Below are 18,517 nucleotides of genomic sequence, written 5' to 3'. Positions count from 1 at the left end.
TGTTATCTAAAATCTTTGATAGTATCAAATTCATTTAATTTAGGAGTAGGAGGGAAGGTTTTGATTCAATGTTTGATAAGCCTGTCTTAGAGAATGCATATGTCATGTCTTGTTCATGTGTGCCTGGTGAGCGGAAACTATGAATTTTTGAAAATGAGATTTAGTTATAATCATAGTAACTCATCTGTGGATTAAATATTAATAGTAATTTTCAATAAAGTAATATAATTATTTTTGGTGGGGTTATTGGTAGCGTTTGAATATTTTTAACACGTCATTCAATGAAAATAATAAAACTGATTTAAACAAAAAAAGTTATGAAGTCCTTATTATTTTAGAGAAGAATAGTAGATGTAAATTTTACCATGTTACTGATACCATTTAAATAGAATCATAATTAAAATCAGCCTTCTGGAAGAAATATTTCACTACATTCACAATGCTAGCCTAGTGATTATATGTGTTTGACTTGCTCACAGAATATGACCTGAAAGCCAGAAAATAAAAAAAAGGCACTAATTGTACCACTTAAATGGGTTTTGGCAGGGGGGTGGGGGGGGGGCCAGGGAGGGGAGTGAAAAGAAGTAGCAGAAATGGTATTAGAAAAAATAAGAGTGAATATAACATTAAATATTGGAGAGCAAATGCATGCTCTGTGTTTCTAGACAAAGAAACATGATAGAATTATATAATAACCCATTAAATCTATCTCCCAGTCCATAAACTGGGAGTTTTCTGAAAGAATAAAGTGGTGAATTTTTCTGATCCTTTACCAAGATTTCCTGGAAGTTCCAAGAAATAGAATCACTGAGGCTGTGTTAACTGTCTTCCGCTTTGATAAGACAATGCCCATTCCATTTGTGAGGTGGCTGTGAGCCTGGTTTGAAACCATGAGTCAAAGAATAAGAATTTGAGTAGTTACGTGCCAGTGTGTGTGTGTGTGTGTGTGTGTGTGTGTGTGTGTGTGTGGTGGTGATTTTGGGTGTTGCCTCTGACTTCATCAGGTGATTGACTGCTGTGAAAATCGAGCAGAGCTGGCTTCCCATATCAGGGCAGCCTCAGCATGTATGTAATGCTTTTCACTTTCTTCATTTTAGTAGATTAACCACCAAGTAATCGATTAGCTAACTCTCACCAAATCAATTTGGCATCGTGGTATACCAGGGTAAATTTGCTTCCAAGCTTTTCTCATTTTAATTTCCCTTCCACAAAGTTTGCCTGGTCTTTCTTCAGTCCCCTTGGAAGAGTAGTTTTTGCGTTATCCATTCTTATTTCAATATATTGAGAATATATAAATGTGGAGTTGTAAATAAAGGAGCTTTCTAAACAGACGTAAAACTCATTGCTCTTATAATTTCCTCTTCGTGAATAAGGTGTTTAGTCGATTGTCCTAAAGTTTCTTAAACATTATTTTAATGTGTTTCATGACAAACAATATTTCTACAAATAAAATAGCAAAATTATTGCCTAGGTCACTGCCTATATAACCTATTTGGTGACAATAAGAAATTGTAATCTTTGACAATGAAACAAACTGTCATTTTTGAAAGTTAACAAAATTACATATATAGTATATATACTTATATAAAACATAAATTTATATTTATAAATTAATATATTCATATATTTATTTATATTTACATATATATTTGTAAGAATAAAGTATAAAAAGTAGATATCTCATTTTCATCTTGTCCATTTCTCCTATGCATTTTTTTCCTGTGTATTTCCTGCAAAATTAGAATCATTCTCTAGGTACTTATTCGTTACATGGGCTTTGCACGCTTGACATGTCATGAAATAGTTTTTTAATACTGTGATGTCAATAATGTCATGATAATAGCCACAATATAGTGAATATCAGATTTTAATAAGTAAGTTACAGGTGTGTTTCAACAATCTATATCGTAACAATTTGAAGTATTATCTTCATTTTAGAGATAATAAAACTAAATGTTTAAAAGAACAAATAACTTGCCCCTGGGGCTCAGTCAGTCCAGCGTCCAACTCTTGATTTCAGCCCCACCTTTGGCTCCGTCCTGAGCGTGGAGCCTGCTTAAGATGCGCGCTCTCTCTCTCTCTCTCTCCTTCTGCCCCCTTCCCCACTCATTCTCTCTCTCTGTAAAACAAACAAAAAAAAATTAATTGAAAAAATTTTAAATAAATAAATAAACAGAATAACTTGACCCTGATCATACTGATAATATGTACTGGAGCACTGATTTAAATACTGGTATTGTGTGGTTTACAAAACATGCATTTTTAGTATAACTTTATTCTGCAAACTTCTAATCCTCAATTGAATGAATGAATGAATTCTGTCCAACCTCTTTTTGTTGGAAATTTAGTGGTATTTCATATCACAAATATAATTTCCCTTGTATTGAGAATTAGTTTATAGTAAGTCATAATTATGGTTATTTAAGGCAGATTCCTAGAAATGTAACTACCTGAAAAGCTTTAGAACTTGTGATACATATTGCCAAACTGCACCGAAGAAAGTTGTTTCCTCCTGTTAAATACCATTGCACTGGTGATTTCCTTGCAAACTTCATTTTAATTTTGTTTAAGATGATCTGTAATTATGGAGGTTACTGTTCATAATTCCATTATCTTCAGTTCTGGGATAATAGGTTTACATACAGACTTAGATACAGATAAATATTTCCCTAGTATTTGCAGACAACAGATATCTTGCTACTTACATTGTTACATTTTGTTCATCATTATTATTATTTGTTAATGGTAGTTCTTTTCAATTTTTGCTTCATATGCTTCACATCTTTTAAAAATAACCTCTTTTTTTAATGTTTTTTTTTTAATTTATTTTTGAGAAAGAGAGTGGTGGACAGAGGATCCAAAGCAGGCTCAGCACTGAAAGCAGGAAACTTGATGCGGGCCTTGAACTCACAAACCACGAGATCATGACCTGAACAGAGGTCGGATGCTCAACTGACCAAGCCACCCACGTACTCCTAAAAATAATACTATCTTAACTGATTTTTAAAGTTTGTTTGTTTATTTTAAGAAGTGGAGGGGGAGAGAAATAGGAAGGGAGGAGTAGAGAGAGAACCCCAAGCAGTCTACTTGATGTTCTGACTAGATTCTTTAAGAATCCCATAGCCTGACACAGGGCTGGGACTGACAAACCATGGGATCAAGACCTGAGCCGAAATCAAGAGTCAGATGCTTAATTGACTAAGCCACCCAGGCATTTCCCTATCTTTACTGATTTTTAAAAGAAATCCTTAATTATAATCGATTGTTTAGGATCTTTCCCTTCTTTTCCAGGATTATGAAATTAACCTGGCAAATGACTGCCCAAAATGCAGAAAACGTGTCCCTTGAAAGTGACTGTGGAAATGTACATAAATTCTCTTCAGCAGGGTACAGTGCAAAGTGGATTCTAGGACTTGTCTTTTGGGGACTCAAGTCTCTGGTGTGACTTTCAGAGCCATTCTCAAAACCACACGTTATTGGTCAACTTTTGCCTAAAATTTCACTTGTCTACAACATCTCTCTCTCCCTCACGGGTTTGTGAATTGGCCATGACAGCTCTGCTTTAGGCTGCAGACTAGGTTCAACTATGCTCCAAAAATGTATCCGTCTGGGATCCAGGCTGAAGTAGTAGCAGCAACTTCCTAAGCCATCTTCCTCTCGTGCTGCGTGGCAGAAGAACTAGAGAGTGAGTGGAAATGTATGATGTTTCTTAAAGAATCTAGTCAGAACTGCCAGAGCGTCATACATTTGGTTACAGTAGATGCGGTGGGGACATATATTCTGGTCTACTAGGAGACATTTCATGGTCACATGACAGAGAGTGTGGATGTACAAACCTATAACATGGAGGGAGCAAAGACTTGGCAACAGTAATCCAATGTATCACGGTCAGATTATCTTGGGTTTGTAAAGCTTCTCCAGGAATACTATGAGCCATTACATTTCATATAAAAATTTCTCTGTCACTTTATCTCGAGTGGCTTCTATTGTCTGAAAGTAAATCCTGGCTGATATTTTTTAGAACATGTCATTTTTTTAACCCCTCTTTTACCACTAAGCAGCATGTTCTTTCTCTCTCTGTCTTTGGGCTTAGAGTGGGAGAGCCACTCTTCCAGGGGTGCGACATGTGGTAGCATGTTAAAGAAGAGTGGGCAAATAACTGAAATAGAGTGAAGTTGCTGTCATTTTTATGGATCCCATAGTCATTAGAACCCATGAATGCTCAGAGAAATAATTAAACCAATAGACTAATGAAGACTATAGAAGTCAGAGTACTATTCTGAATAGGAATAGTTATTTACGTACAGTGAACATGGTGAATGGGACTATCTTAAACATTTTTTTAAATTTAATTTTAAATGTAAATGTAATTTAAATTAAATTCAGTTTTTAATTTTTCATTAAATTAAAATTTTAATTTAATTTTAATTTTTTAAAATCATTTATTTTTGAGACAGAGAAAGACAGAGCATGAACGGGGGAGGGTCAGAGAGAGGGAGACACAGAATCTGCAGCAGGCTCCAGGCTCTGAGCTGTCAGCACAGAGCCTGACGTGGAGCTCGAACTCACCGACCGCGAGATCATGACCTGAGCTGAAGTCAGACGCTTAACCGACTGAGCCACCCAGGCACCCTGGGATTATCTTTAGAGTCTACCCTAGATCTGGGCTAGTCAGTAACAATGGATATGCTTACTGATTAATGCTGCCCTTCTGAGAGTAAGCAGAGAGGCTGCTGAGGCTAATTTATAGATAGATGGGTATGTGGGCATTTATATACATACCTCTTCTGTGGAGATAGGAATTGAATTTGTTTTCCAGAATTACGGTTTTTGATTCGTTTTTCAAAAATCCTGAGAGACGTGGGGGAAGTTAGAAAGGCAGGAAAAGGTGGCAGGGAGAACAAATCAAAGTCATGGGGTAGAAATAGATTCACTTCAATGTAGATTGTTATATTTGGTGGAAAGAAAATTCTGGAGTTATTTTTTTCCACATTCAATTTAGGGAGAGTGATGTTCTCCTCTAAAACTTCTGATTTTTTCTTGTATCAGTTTTTTTTTTTAACATAGTATTACATTTTCCCCATGTACCTGGTGTGTACCCACTTCACTATGCTTTCCAATCAATATTGTATGAGACTCTACTAGGCATAACTTGAAACACAATATGAAGTACCTTTGGAAATGAACCTCTGGCATGAACTTCTGCTTTAAGAACATAAATTATATTCCTAGAAGCATATAGAGAGGATGGAATGAGATTTTTTTTTCAGTTATACAAATAATGTCATTATCAGGGACACTGTTCCTGTTGCTGATTTCACTCCAGAAATTATCCATATGAAACCCTTCTTTGTTCTTTATGATGGCCATTATATTAATAAACAATTTAAATTTATTAGATTAAATACCTTTATTTAGTAAAACTAAATTCTGTGTGTGCCAAATTGGGAGATAGCAATCTATCTTTGAAAAACATAAAAAGTTTTATTGTTTCATGTTATTTGCAGACTTGACTAGTAAGGCAATAGAGTTCACCAGTTACCAGGAGAGCGTAGAGGGTCTGATTTGAGATAAACTTGTACAAAGAGAAAAGAGGAGACAGATACAGTGTTTCTTAGAAGCACTATACATTACAAGGATCAGAGGACAAGTAAAAAAATACTACTAGAGTCATGAACAACCCATCTAGTGTCATTAAATCCAGCATCTAGAAGATTAAGCTAGGAAAGTAAGGACCAATGAGCTGGAACACAGGCACAGTGTCTTATAGCAAAGGTAAAAATGGAAATTCTGGATGAATGGGTAGAATCTAGAAACTAGAGCTGAATAACAGTTCTTCCACACAAACTGCAAGAAATACACTTGACTTTGTATCTATTAAATAAGAAAATGTTAATTTTCATAAGTTTCATGTAGAAATTGTTCTTATTATATCAGAATTCCTTCCCAGACTCAAAACTGGTCCCAATGAATAAATTACCCTGAGTGCATGCCTTAAAAAAGGTAGAAAGATTAGAGTTACAAAGGAATGAGCAGCTGAGTGGTCAGCCAAGTCAGCACCTTACCCTCATCTTCTGTAGTTTGGAGTTGTAACTGCTATGTCTGTGTTCCCTGATCCATGACTCAAATACCAGTAAGAAAAGGTTTAATTTGATCTTGAATGCCCTTGTATTCCAGATTTTACTATTTCCAATATTGCTTGAAAATATAGGTCTGAAATTAGAAGGCTTTTACATTGCATAATGTTTAGGAAAGCTATTTCCAAAGTGCTGTTGCATCAAAATATGTTACACAACTATGCTTTTTTTCCTGTGAAGCTTTATACTTCTTTCTAGATTCAAGAACCCTTGTCCCTTTTCATCTGTAAATAATACACACCAAACCCCGTAATGTCCATTCATTGCGTGGCTTAATATTTGCCTTCTATGTCCATGTATTTTATTTTTGTGGCCTCATACTATATACATTAATTTTTCATCTTCTAAATGTCAACCAGCAAGTCAATAAAGAACCTCTACGCTTACATTAACCATCCCCTAGAGAATTGTATGTCTCCATAAGGAGTCCATTAGAGACCCAGAATTTTGCAGGATCCTGGCAAGAATCCACCCATTTTTTACTCCCCCTAACAAATCAGAGATTTTCTGCTTTGGAAAAATCACCAATGATCTCTTCGTATGCTTTATTTCTTTCTTGGAAGTCACCATAGGAATCCTTGGTCATCCTGTTTATTGTAATTTACACACAGCTCTGTTCTGACCCTCTCTTTATAGTCTGAATTAGGCTCCTATCATGAAACAGAATGACACCCACATGGTTCAGCTGAAGAGATGTGATGAAGGGGCAGTATGAAGTAGAGTAGAGTTAAAGCAACAAGAAGAATTTGATGTCTCCAGAGACAAACAACAAAAAGAAATCATTACCTTATGGATAGGGGGAGAAAGGAGTGTTTAAGGAGCTGAGTGAAAGCTTCAGCAGGAAAGGAGGATGATGGGAGTTTTTGTGATGGATAGGACCAGACATTGTTAGAACAGTGGTCTGAAACAGGAAAACAGCAGGGGGCAAAAAACCATACCCCAGTTCTCTCTTTGCTCTTATCCAGTCTCCTAACAGTATTGCCTCTTTTCCAAACCCTAAACAATGGTGAGCAATAAGGAAGCCAGGTGACGTGGTCCACAGTAGTCAGATTCCAGCAGAGCAAAGGAGAGTGGAGAATGAATTTTGAGGGGGTTGGTCGTAAAACATGTTTCTTCCCCTGTACCAAAATTACTTCATCTTACCCAGTGTACCTGAAGACCAATTATCAGGTAAATCCGCTGTATTTTACATATGTGTTCAAAATGTTCCTTTCTCCCTAAACCATAAAACTCCTGAAAGAAAACATAGGTGATAAACTCCTTGACATCAGTCATGGTGATGATTTTTTGGATGTGACTCCAAAAGCAAAGTCAACAAAAGCAAAAAGAAATAGGTAGGTCTACATCAAACTAAAAAGGTTCTTTTTTTTAAAATTTTTAATGTTTGTTTATTTTTGAGAGATAGAGTATGAGCAGGGGAGGGGCAGAGAGAGAGGGAAACACAAAATCCAAAGCAGACTCGAGGCTCTGAGCTGTCAGCACAGAGCCCAATGTGGTGCTTGAAGTCACAAACCATAAGATCATGACCTGAGCTGAAGTTGGACACTTAATTGACTTGAGACACCCAGGTGCCCCCACCCTAATAAGCTTCTGCACAGCCAGGGAAATTATCAACAAAATGAAAAAGCAACCTTCTGAATGGAGAAAATATTTGCAAATCAGATGTGGTAAGGAGTTAATATCCAACCCCTACCACTCAATAACAAAAACAACAAACAAAATACTAACAAACCAATTAATACATGGGCAGAAGATTTGAATGTCCTTTTTTTCCCAATGAACACAGATGACCAACATCACTAATAACCTAGGAATACAAATTACAACAACAGTGAGCTATCATCTTAGATGTGTCAGAACAGCTACTTTCAAATAGACAAGAAATAACAAGTGGTGCCAAGGATGTGAAGAAAGGGGAACCTTTATACTGTTGGTGGAAATGTTAACTGGTGCAACCACTATGGATGTTCTTCCAAGAATTCAAAAATTGGAACTATCGTATGATTTATCTGTTTTTCTTCTGGGTATTTGTAGAAAATGAAAACATTAATTTGAAAAGATACACGCACCCCCATGTTCATTGACAAGATATGGAAACAACCTATGTGTCTACTAATGGATGAATGGATAGAGAAGATGTGGTGTATATATTCAATGGAATATTAATGAGTTGCAAAAAAAAAAAAAAAGAATGAAATCTTGCCAAATGCGACAACATTGGTGGATGTTGATGGCATTAGGTTAAGTAAAATAAGTCAGAAAGAGGAAAACAAATCCTGTATGATCTCACTTGTATGTGGGATCTATGGGGCACCTGGGTGGCTTAATCATTTGAGCACTTGACTCTTAATTTTGGCTCAGGTCAAAATCTCACAGTTCATGAGATGGAGACCCACATCAGGCTCTGCCCTGACAGCATGGAGACTGTTTGGGATTCTTTCTCTCCCTCTCCCTCTGCCCGTTCCCTCTTGGTCGCTTGCTCTCTGTCTCTCTCAAAATAAATAAACTTAAAAAAAAAAAGCCCCCAAAAGAAGCTTATAGATAAAGAGAACAGATTCTGGTGGTTTCCAGAGAGGAAAGGAGTGAAGGGTCCCTGAAATGAGTGAAGGGGATCAAAAGGTTACAACCTTCCACAAAATAAGTCATGGAGATGTAAAATACAGCAGGGATCACTGTAGTGAATAATACTGTACTACATTTTTAAAAGTTGCTAAGAGAGTAAAAAAAAAAAAAGTTCCCATCACAGTTAAAAAATACTTTTTTGCAATTGCATAGTGCAGTTACTCGAATAATGGTGGTGATCATTTTGCAATGTATACAAATATCAAAATATATTGTACACCTGAAACTAATAAAATACTATATAGGTCCATTTTAGCTCAAAAGTTGTCTTCTTCTCGATCAAACAAACTGGGAATTGTTCCTTAAAAACACTGATTCCCTTGATAGCATCATAACTGGTCGCTGTATGCTTCCTCTACTCCTCTTTTTATCTATAAGTGGTATTGCTCTTCATTGTTGGTTGCAGACCATTCACCTTATCTCTTCTCAAAGTACCAAAGTATTTTAATTTTATGTCATTGGTTCATAATATCCATTATTCCTGACTGCAGCCATTCACAGCTCCTCAGGCTTATGCCTGTTGTTTTACTAATATGGTAGCCCCTGCATCATTGACCTTTTCTGGTATGCTACTGCTCTTAAAATGGTACCTGACAGCTGATTCCAATATCCATTTTTTTTAAGTTTATCTATTTTTGAGAGACAGAGACAGAGCAGGGAGGGGCAGAGAGAGGGGGAGAAAAAAAACCCAAGCAGTTCCATGCTGTCAATGCACAGCCCAATGTGAGTCTCCAATTCACAAATCGTGAGACCATGACCTGAGGTGAAATCAAGAGTCCAGTGCTTAACTGACTGAGCCACCCAGGTGCCCCACCAGGATCCATTTTGATGACTATTCCATTACTCAACTTTCATTCCCTTACCTTTATTTTATCCAGTGATTTTTGTCTTTCATCTTACCTTAACTGTCAACTAAAGACCATAGAATTGGTTGCTATCAGTAAATACATCCTCTTCAGAATTCCAGGTCAAGCCTCCACCATCCAGTTACCACCTGCTATCTTCCAACTTATTTCCTCAAGTCAACTACCACTGTACCTTCAGTTCATTGATTTTGTCACTTTTTTTCATGTCTTTCATGTCACTCTTGTCCTCAGTTCCTTTTTTTTTAACCCAATTTAAATTCCATGTTCCGTGATTATTATTCCTTCCTTACACATATCTCAAATCTCTTTCCCTTCTCTAAGTCACATCTTCTTAGATATACTATAGCTGATTAAGTCCATTTTTCTGCCTAGTCCTTGATGGCACTCTCATACTTAAATACAGCTGGAGCAACCCATATACCATGGCCCACTTAAGTTCATTGTCAGTCACTTCATGTTATCCTAATGTTTTCTAACAAACACCCTATATTTCCCTAGTCCATTTTCTTCTAGGGAACTAGTTGGTAATTCTTTTTTTGTGTACATTCTCAACACCTCCTTTTGCACAATCACCCTCAGCTGATGATGTTGTATTCCATTTCATTGAAAAAAACATAAAGCAATCAGAAGAAAATACAAGTTTTCTTAACCACCACATCTGCCCACTTAGCTTTATCTGTGTCTTTATGCTTTAGAATATCTATGAGTAAACTGTCCAGATGCCCAGATAAGGGCGAATCCTCCACTAATAAACAATCCCTTCTCCATGTGAGTCCAACACTTTTTCTTTTCAATCTTACCTCCTATAAAACCTTTTCATCTGCTGAATCATTTCCATCTGCATAGAAACAGGGTATCATTCTCCCTAAATTGGCCTAACTTCTAGCGGTGCTTGGGTGGCTCAGTCAATTAAGCACCTAACTCTTGATTTCAGCTCAGGTCATGATGTCCAGGTCATGGGATCAAGCCCCATGTCAGGCTCTGCACTAACAGTGCAGAGCTTACTTGAGATTCTCATTCATTCTCTCTCTCTCTCTCTCTCTCTCTCTCACCCAACTTTCCTGCTCATGGTCTCTGCCTCTTTCAAAATAAATAAACATTAAAAGCTATAAATTAACCTCACTTCTAGCTTCAGCCTCAATCACATTTTCTTCCTTTCCTCTCAAGCAAAACTCTTGCAGTTTTTTTCTTGTTTTTTTGTTTGTTTATTTTTAATACTGCTGTCTCCACCTTTTCTCCTTTTCAGTCTCTTTGGAATCTGCCATTTTTCAGTGTAGGAAAACTTCACCAAAAACTTCCATTGCTAAATCCAGTGGAAGGTTCTTAACATTTATATTATTTGCTCTCTGAGTAGCTTTGGCAGAGTGGGTAACTCCAGAAATGCTTCATCCCCACTTAGTTCCCAGGACATCACACAGACTTTTTTTTTTTTTTATCATTTTTTCTTTGTGGCTATTCAACTCGTCGTTGTTTTCTAGGTTATCTTTTCCTAGGTAACGACCCTGCCATCTACATGTTCAGTGGCCCTCAGACTCAATTCTTGGATCCCTGTTCTATCTACATTCACCCCTTTGTCACCAAAACCTGGATCCTTATCCAAGAACATAGCTGGAAATGTCATTTTTCTCTTAAGGACTCCTGTATGTGTATTTCTAGTCTGGGCTTTTGACATTTATATGTGATATTCAGACTGGCATTTCAAGCTTAACATGTGTAACGTTGATGCTGTAGCCCCTCTACAAAGATGTTCCTTTTTCAGTTTTTTCCATTTCAGTTAATGGCAATTCCATGCTTCGAGTTTCTCGAGTCAAAAATCTTGTCAGCATACTTGACTTTTTACTCTGTTTACCATCCCACCTCCTCTCTGGTAGCGAATTGTGTAGACCCAGCCTTTAAATTACAGACACTTTACCCTCTCCATTCTTACAATAAATCACCATCATCCCTTGGACAGTATTCTGCAGTAATCTAACCGCTGCTCCAGCTTTTTTCTTTTCCTGTGGAATGTCTTCTTAAGAGAGCAGTGTAGATGGTTATGTTAAAAATTAGGTCAGATGATGTCACTCTTGAACTCAACATTGTGCAATGGGTTATATTTCCCTCAGAGAAAAAGACAAAGATTTTTCTGTGAATATCAAGGATCTATCTGGTATGTGCCCCTTCCTTGCCATATAATTCTTTGACCTTCTAGGTTGGCTTCTTTATTCTTTCTCAAACATGTCAGCCATGCTGTCCTCTTGGGGCTTTGCACTTCTCTGTCTGGAATGTTCTTCTTGCATGTAACTTTATGGCTGGTGCCCTCATTTTCTGCAAAATTTTATACCATATTACCTTCTCAGTGATGCTTTTTTGGGCAACTCAATTTAAACTTTTAATTTTGTCTGTCACAAGTCCTCTCCTTTCCCACTTTATCACTTTTCCTTACCATGTATCATTATAAAATGTCCTATATGTTTTTTCATTTTCTTACCCATCTGCACCACTAAAATAGCCATGATAGGTACAATTTTATTGATTTCATAGGCCATTATTTTGTTTATAAATTATTCTGCTTACAAATACACAGAAATAAAATATTCTTATGAAATTAAAACATAAAATATGTCGAAGTGATACTAATGTTTGGTGTGTTACTTATTTTTATTGTGAGTTTTACATACGTGGGTCATGCAACATGCCTTCTTAAACTAAGCAATGTGCCCTAAGGAGATAAATAGCCAAATTTATTGAGATATATCTCATTCTTTTTAACTGCTATATGGTATTCCAGTGTGTGACTATACCTAGTTTTTTAGTTCTAACACTACTGATCGACATATACATAGCTTCCTTTTTATGTTGTTACAAAGGTGCATTACAATTGCTTTCCAAGTATGTTGGGGTTACTATTCTTACACACAGGAATAATGAAGTCATGAACTATGTGTGTTTTTTTTGTTTTTTTTTTTTTATTTATTATTTTTTTTAATGTTTATTTATTTTTGAGACAGAGATAGAGCATGAACGGGGGAAGGGTCAGAGAGAGAGGGAGACACAGAATCTGAAGCAGGCTCCAGGCTCTGAGCTGTCAGCACAGAGCCTGATGCGGGGCTCGAACTCACGGACCATGAGATCATGACCTGAGCTGAAGTCGGACGCTTAACCGACTGAGCCACCCAGGCGCCCCGAGCTATGTGTGTTTTTATGGTTAATAATTTTACCAAAGTGCCAGTTACACTCTCAACGGTAGTGTAGGAGAGATCTTACTCCTCTCCAACCACATCAATAATGTTGTTTTGCAGATGTCGTAACTTCATGTTACTCTGGTGGGTTAAAAGCAATGGTGTGTATTATCTTTTTTTTAAAGTTTGAATTTCCCTTATTGGTTGCACATCTTTTAATCTGTTACAGACCATTTGTTCTCCCAATTCTTTGAAATTCCTTTTATGAATTGCTTCTTGTGAATTTTACCTGCTCTTCAATTTGTTTTTTCTTATTATTTATAGTAATATTTTTCATGTTACTCATACTAATACTGTTTTTTAAATATTTTCCAAATACAGTCCTATAACCTTACTCTTGATTTATAACTTCTTGCTGCCTTTTGCCATACAAATAAACAAATTTACTTAGTGAAATTTGATTTCCTTTTTAAATTTTTTTCTTTGCTATTAAAGAATCCATTCCTAGCTCAAGATCCTAAACATTGTCTTCTTTCTTACGCTTATTTTTTTTCTTTATATTAAGTGTTCAATTCACCTTGAGTTTTCTTTTTATGAAGAGTATAAGTTACAGATGTGTCTGCATTTCCTGTTTTTTTTTTTTTCTTTTTTCCTCTAAATGGTTATCAAACTCACTTGGTAGTTTAAAATGGCATCTTTATCAAACACTCATCTTTTCCATACAGATATTTCTGGTCTAACCTGGCAGTTCTGTTGCACTGATCTGTTTTCTATTCTTTTGCTAATATTATGGATTTATGTTTCTAGATACTTTATCTGAATCAATGATCATGGTTCCTTGAGATAGGATGAGATAATGAAATACAGAAAATGGATTCTTTCCACAAGTTTTAGAATTAATGTTTCTGTCATTCAAGTAGTACAAACAAAGGTCACTTCGTGGCTCTTAACTGATCAAGTGTTTATGTGTATACTTTTCAAGAGACTAACCATTATAAATGCAAGGTTCACTCCTCTGTTCAGTCTCCTCAGAGAATGCTCAGAATGACAAGTTTAAAGGGTCTGTAACTTCATTAGCTCCCAAACCAATTTCCAATTGTTACCAAGCAGCAAAGCCAACAGAAAATCAATTGCTTCCTTTTCCTATCCCCCAGGGAAAGACAGTTTGAGAAACAATCACTAGTATCCACTTGGAATCAGCATTTTACAGTATGTTACACACTATTTTCAGACTGACTTTAGTTTAAATTACCTGGAAAATTAAGGTAGATTTGGGAGAGGATACCTAATTAATCTAGTGGGCTTTTTTTTTCACTTTTAGCTGAATAAACTATAAACATAAAGAGAAGTGATTTACATGTTAGGTAAGACATAATTTAGCCTTAGAAATTAATATCTTATTAGAATATATGATCATATATAATGTATATTCATATAAATTAATTTACAAAATAGAAAATCCCATTAACTCAATGAATGCCCTATGTCTCTTTTTTCAAGTACATCCTCCCCCTTGTTTTGAAAACAGTGGACTTCTCCTGAAGCTAATTGCTCACCAGTAAGGTTATTTCTGCCCTTTACAATAACTTTCCCTTTAGTAACACTTAAAAAGCTTTACATTTTTTCTAAGAATACCTTATATATTGTAAAATATACCAATAATACCTTATATTTGCATGTAGCTTTAACATTTACAAGGTGCTTTTAAATACATCACCTTTATTTTTATACATAAGAAGGCTTTAATCACAATTGCTAATCTTGTGGCTCCCAGGAAGAACCAGTTAGGGGGACAGTTGGAGAGAATACACTCTACTGATTGCACTCCATGGTTATAGTCTCTCACCTGATTTTTGTGTGTTAATAAATGCCCAACATTGTGCCTGGTTACCTTTTCCTTTGAGCTACTCTAGGGAAGGCCACTGGGAAGCAGCAAGTAGAAGTAATTGCCATTGAGATCATCTATTTAGAAATGGAAACCTGCCAGATCTGAAGGTTTTCACTGATGTTACCCCCTTGTGTTTCCTGCCACCGTGGGGCAATGTGGATTGCATTTCTCCTCATCTTTGAATTTCGTCTAATTTAGCCTGGTGGTAAAACATGTATTTTGGCTTCAGCCGGGTATTCAACCCAATGACTAGGGATACGACTGAAAGTAAAATAAAGATTGTATTGTTAATGTAATGAAAAAGGAAGAACCTATTTTTACTATCGTAATGCCAAGCCTAAAGTTAATATCACGTTTGTCCTTTTAGTAGTGCTGAGTTATTAGAATACTAGTTGTAAAGGCATAACGATAGCTGGATATTTTTCCTTGGCTTCTTATTTAGCTGTCTCTCCGTGATTTTTTTCATAGATCTTAAATTCTCTGTTACCTGCCTGGTGGAATAGAATATTATCTTCCCATTCAAATAAGTGTTTGATGATTATCTTGAGTTACCTCTCTATCCTCAAGGTATTATGAAGGAATAGAATTCCAAATAAGAAAATGTTCAATGACCAAGTATTAGTAAAGCTGGGTATTCAAGAAACAGTAGATGTTTCCTGAGGCAATATGAGGAAGAAAATAGAAATACTGTATACCTCAGCATTAGAAGTCTGTAAACCCTATAAACTGAGAAAGTTCAAAAAACGTGTATGCTTGAGTGTATATTATGCCACATTAAGGTGGCTCTCGTTAAAAGTGAAAATTAACAACTGTTGAAGTTCTGGAGAAATTAGAATGCTTGCGCATTGCTGATGGGAATGTCAAGTGGTGCATCCACTGGGGAACCAGGATGGTAGTTGTTGAAAAAGAATTACCATATCATCCAGCACTTGCACTCCTAGGTATATGCCTGGAGTAATTGAAAGCAGGAACTTGAGGGGTGCCTGGGTGGTTCACTTGGTCAGGTGTCTGGCTTCGGCACAGGCCATGATCTCATGGTTCAGGTGTTCGAGCACCAGGTGGGGCTCCGTGCTAATAGTATGAAGCCTGCTTGGGATTCTCTATCTGCGCCCCTCCCTCTCTGCCCCTCCCCAACTCACATGTGCACTCTTTCTCTCAAAGAAACAAACAAAAAAGCAGGGACTTAAACAGATATCTGTATACCAATGTTCACAGCAGCATTATGCGAAACAGCCTGAAGGTTGAAACACCACAAGTGTCCACCCACAGATGAATCAATAACCATGTTTGCTGTGTTGGTATGCTTGCATGTATGTGTATGTATATGGGTATATATTCATGCGCTCGTATGTGTATGCAATGTAATATCCTTAAAAAGGAATAAAATTCTGATTTTTGCTACAATGTGAAGGAAAGTTAAAAATGTTATGCTAAGTTAAATAAGCTAGACATAAAAAGACAGTTGTATGATTCTACGTATATGAGCTGTGTAGAATAGACACATTCATAGAGACAGAAAGAAAATGATGGGTGCCCGGTGCTGGCATTTGGAGTGAATGGGAATTATTGTTGATTGGCTATTGAGTTTCTGTTTGGAATGATAAAGTTCTGGAAATGGATATTGCTTATGATTGTATGACACTGTGAATGAACTTAATGCCACTGAATTATATACTTAAAAATGGTTGAAATGGTAGATTTTATGTGTTAGGTATTTAACCATGACAAAAAGAAACCAGGTGGCAAGTCGGGAGGAGGAAACCTATGTACTTGGGGACAAATGTGTATCCTCACATGACACTGTAATAAAGCCAGGGGATTATTTTCGGGGAATATTTTGCTTATTGGAATATTTTCCATCCCCAGCTCTTCAGGGAACGACTGTTACGCGCAGAGAAGCCATCCTACACAGGATGATCGTAACAACATACCAAGAGTAGCTTCCTGTCACCATCTGTTAGACCCAGTAAAAATTGTGTAGAAAAATGGCCAGGGAGGAACTTTGTGATTAGAAATTGGGACCCCTCCCACTGCACACCCCTGTTAGGCCTTCACCACTAGTCCTAAATTCTAGATTCTGGAAATCAGGTGTGTTAAAAATGGACACCATTTGTTAAGCAAGCTATTAGGGTATCTTATTGACAGCCTCCATTGTACATGGAAGCCAGTACAACTAAATGTGAGAAAAGGGGGTTTCACATGATTTTTTAGGCTGGATCTGACCTTTTCTCTTCCACCAATTTATTTTCCCTTCCATCACAGTATTCCCAGTTGCAGGAGGTATGGTTGGGTTTATAAAACATATTGTCTGGGAAGGCAGGAGATACACGATCTCACTGTTGGAACTATTTATCTTTTGCCCAGAGAAGCTTGTGATAGTAACTAGGCGAAAGTATGTGTGTACTCTTTGCAATTCTTTATAGGTTGTAATCAGACTAACTGGTGTCCCAGGCAGAGCTTTAACAACCAAAAAAATATTCCAAAAACTCTCCAATTTTTATTGTATTTATAAGTAGGCTTGTAGAGAGTTCTGAGCAAATCTCAGATCTTAATGCAAGGATGTGGGGTACCTGGGTGGCTTAGTCATTAAGCATCAGACTTGGGATAAGGTCATGATCTCGCAGTTAGAGTTCCAGCCCTCCATCAGGCTCTGTGCTGACAGTTGGAAGCCTGGAGCCTCCTTTGGACTCTGTGTCTCTCTCTCTTTCTGCCCCTCCCCCCATTCACATCCTGTCTCTCTCTGTTTCTCTCAAAAATAAACAACAACAACAAAAATATAAAGATGTTATCTCAATTAGCTGGGATTAAGAGGAAACATAAAAACTTTTATGCATATGCCTGAATATTCACAATGTACTTGACTCAAATATGAACCTTTAAAGGGAGAGAGAAAATATACATGAGAAGGTCTTAACCACGTGATTATTAATATATAATTCAATGGGGCATAAATCAATTTGGGAAAAAAATGGTTGCGGGTATAAATGCGTTAATGGACAAAGTGAAAATGGTCAGGAAGCAGATAAGAGCTTACTGGATGTTCATGTACCCTTTCTCCCAAGAAGCAGCCCATAGTTTCTGTGACATAATACAAAAGAAAATGAAAAAGCTCATTTAAAAAAGTCTTAATGTTCCTGATTTCAATATATTTTTATTATGTTTAAGTTCCCCCACTTAAATGACATTATTATTTTAAAGGATAAAATATAGATGCGTGCAGATTATTATTTATAACCCATCTAGTACATTAAAATAAAAAATAACCTGTCTAATGTGAACCAAAGGGGACAGCATGTTTAAAAAAAAAAAAAAACTAAAGTTAACCACATGAAATTTTCTATTAAAAAGGATGATGTCTCAAAGATAATTAGTGTTGTAATGCCCTCTTGAAAAACTGCTATTGCATCTAATCTATTGGAAACTTTGAGATTAACGTTTTTGTTTCCTCACGTTTAATGTTAACCTTTTGCTTTGGAGTGGTTTCTCTTCATGAAGTTGTGTGAGTTTTGCTTTTAATTTTAGGATGAGAGTATTTATCTGTGTACTACTATCGTGCCTTATTTGAAAATCCCCCAAGAATTTAAATTACACATTAGCATCTAAGCAAGTGTTACAAATGAAGACCCTCTCTTAAAAGGAACTGTATTATTCATCTAATGTACATGTTTAATTACTACTAACTTGCTTCCTTAAAAGATAAAACTTCTTCCATGATCATGCTGTTTACTGAAATAGTAAAAGCCTTTCTCTATTTGTCAAGTCTACATTAGCTCAATATATTGAAAGATAATAGAACTTGTGTCTTGTAGTGTTCCAGTTTTCAATTATTTTATACATACAAGT

The sequence above is a fragment of the Panthera tigris genome, chromosome X (assembly GCF_018350195.1).
Source record: "Panthera tigris isolate Pti1 chromosome X, P.tigris_Pti1_mat1.1, whole genome shotgun sequence".
Classification (NCBI taxonomy): Eukaryota; Metazoa; Chordata; class Mammalia; order Carnivora; family Felidae; genus Panthera; species Panthera tigris.
The sequence above is the reverse complement of the archived record's forward strand: the minus strand, read 5'-3'. Positions refer to the sequence as shown.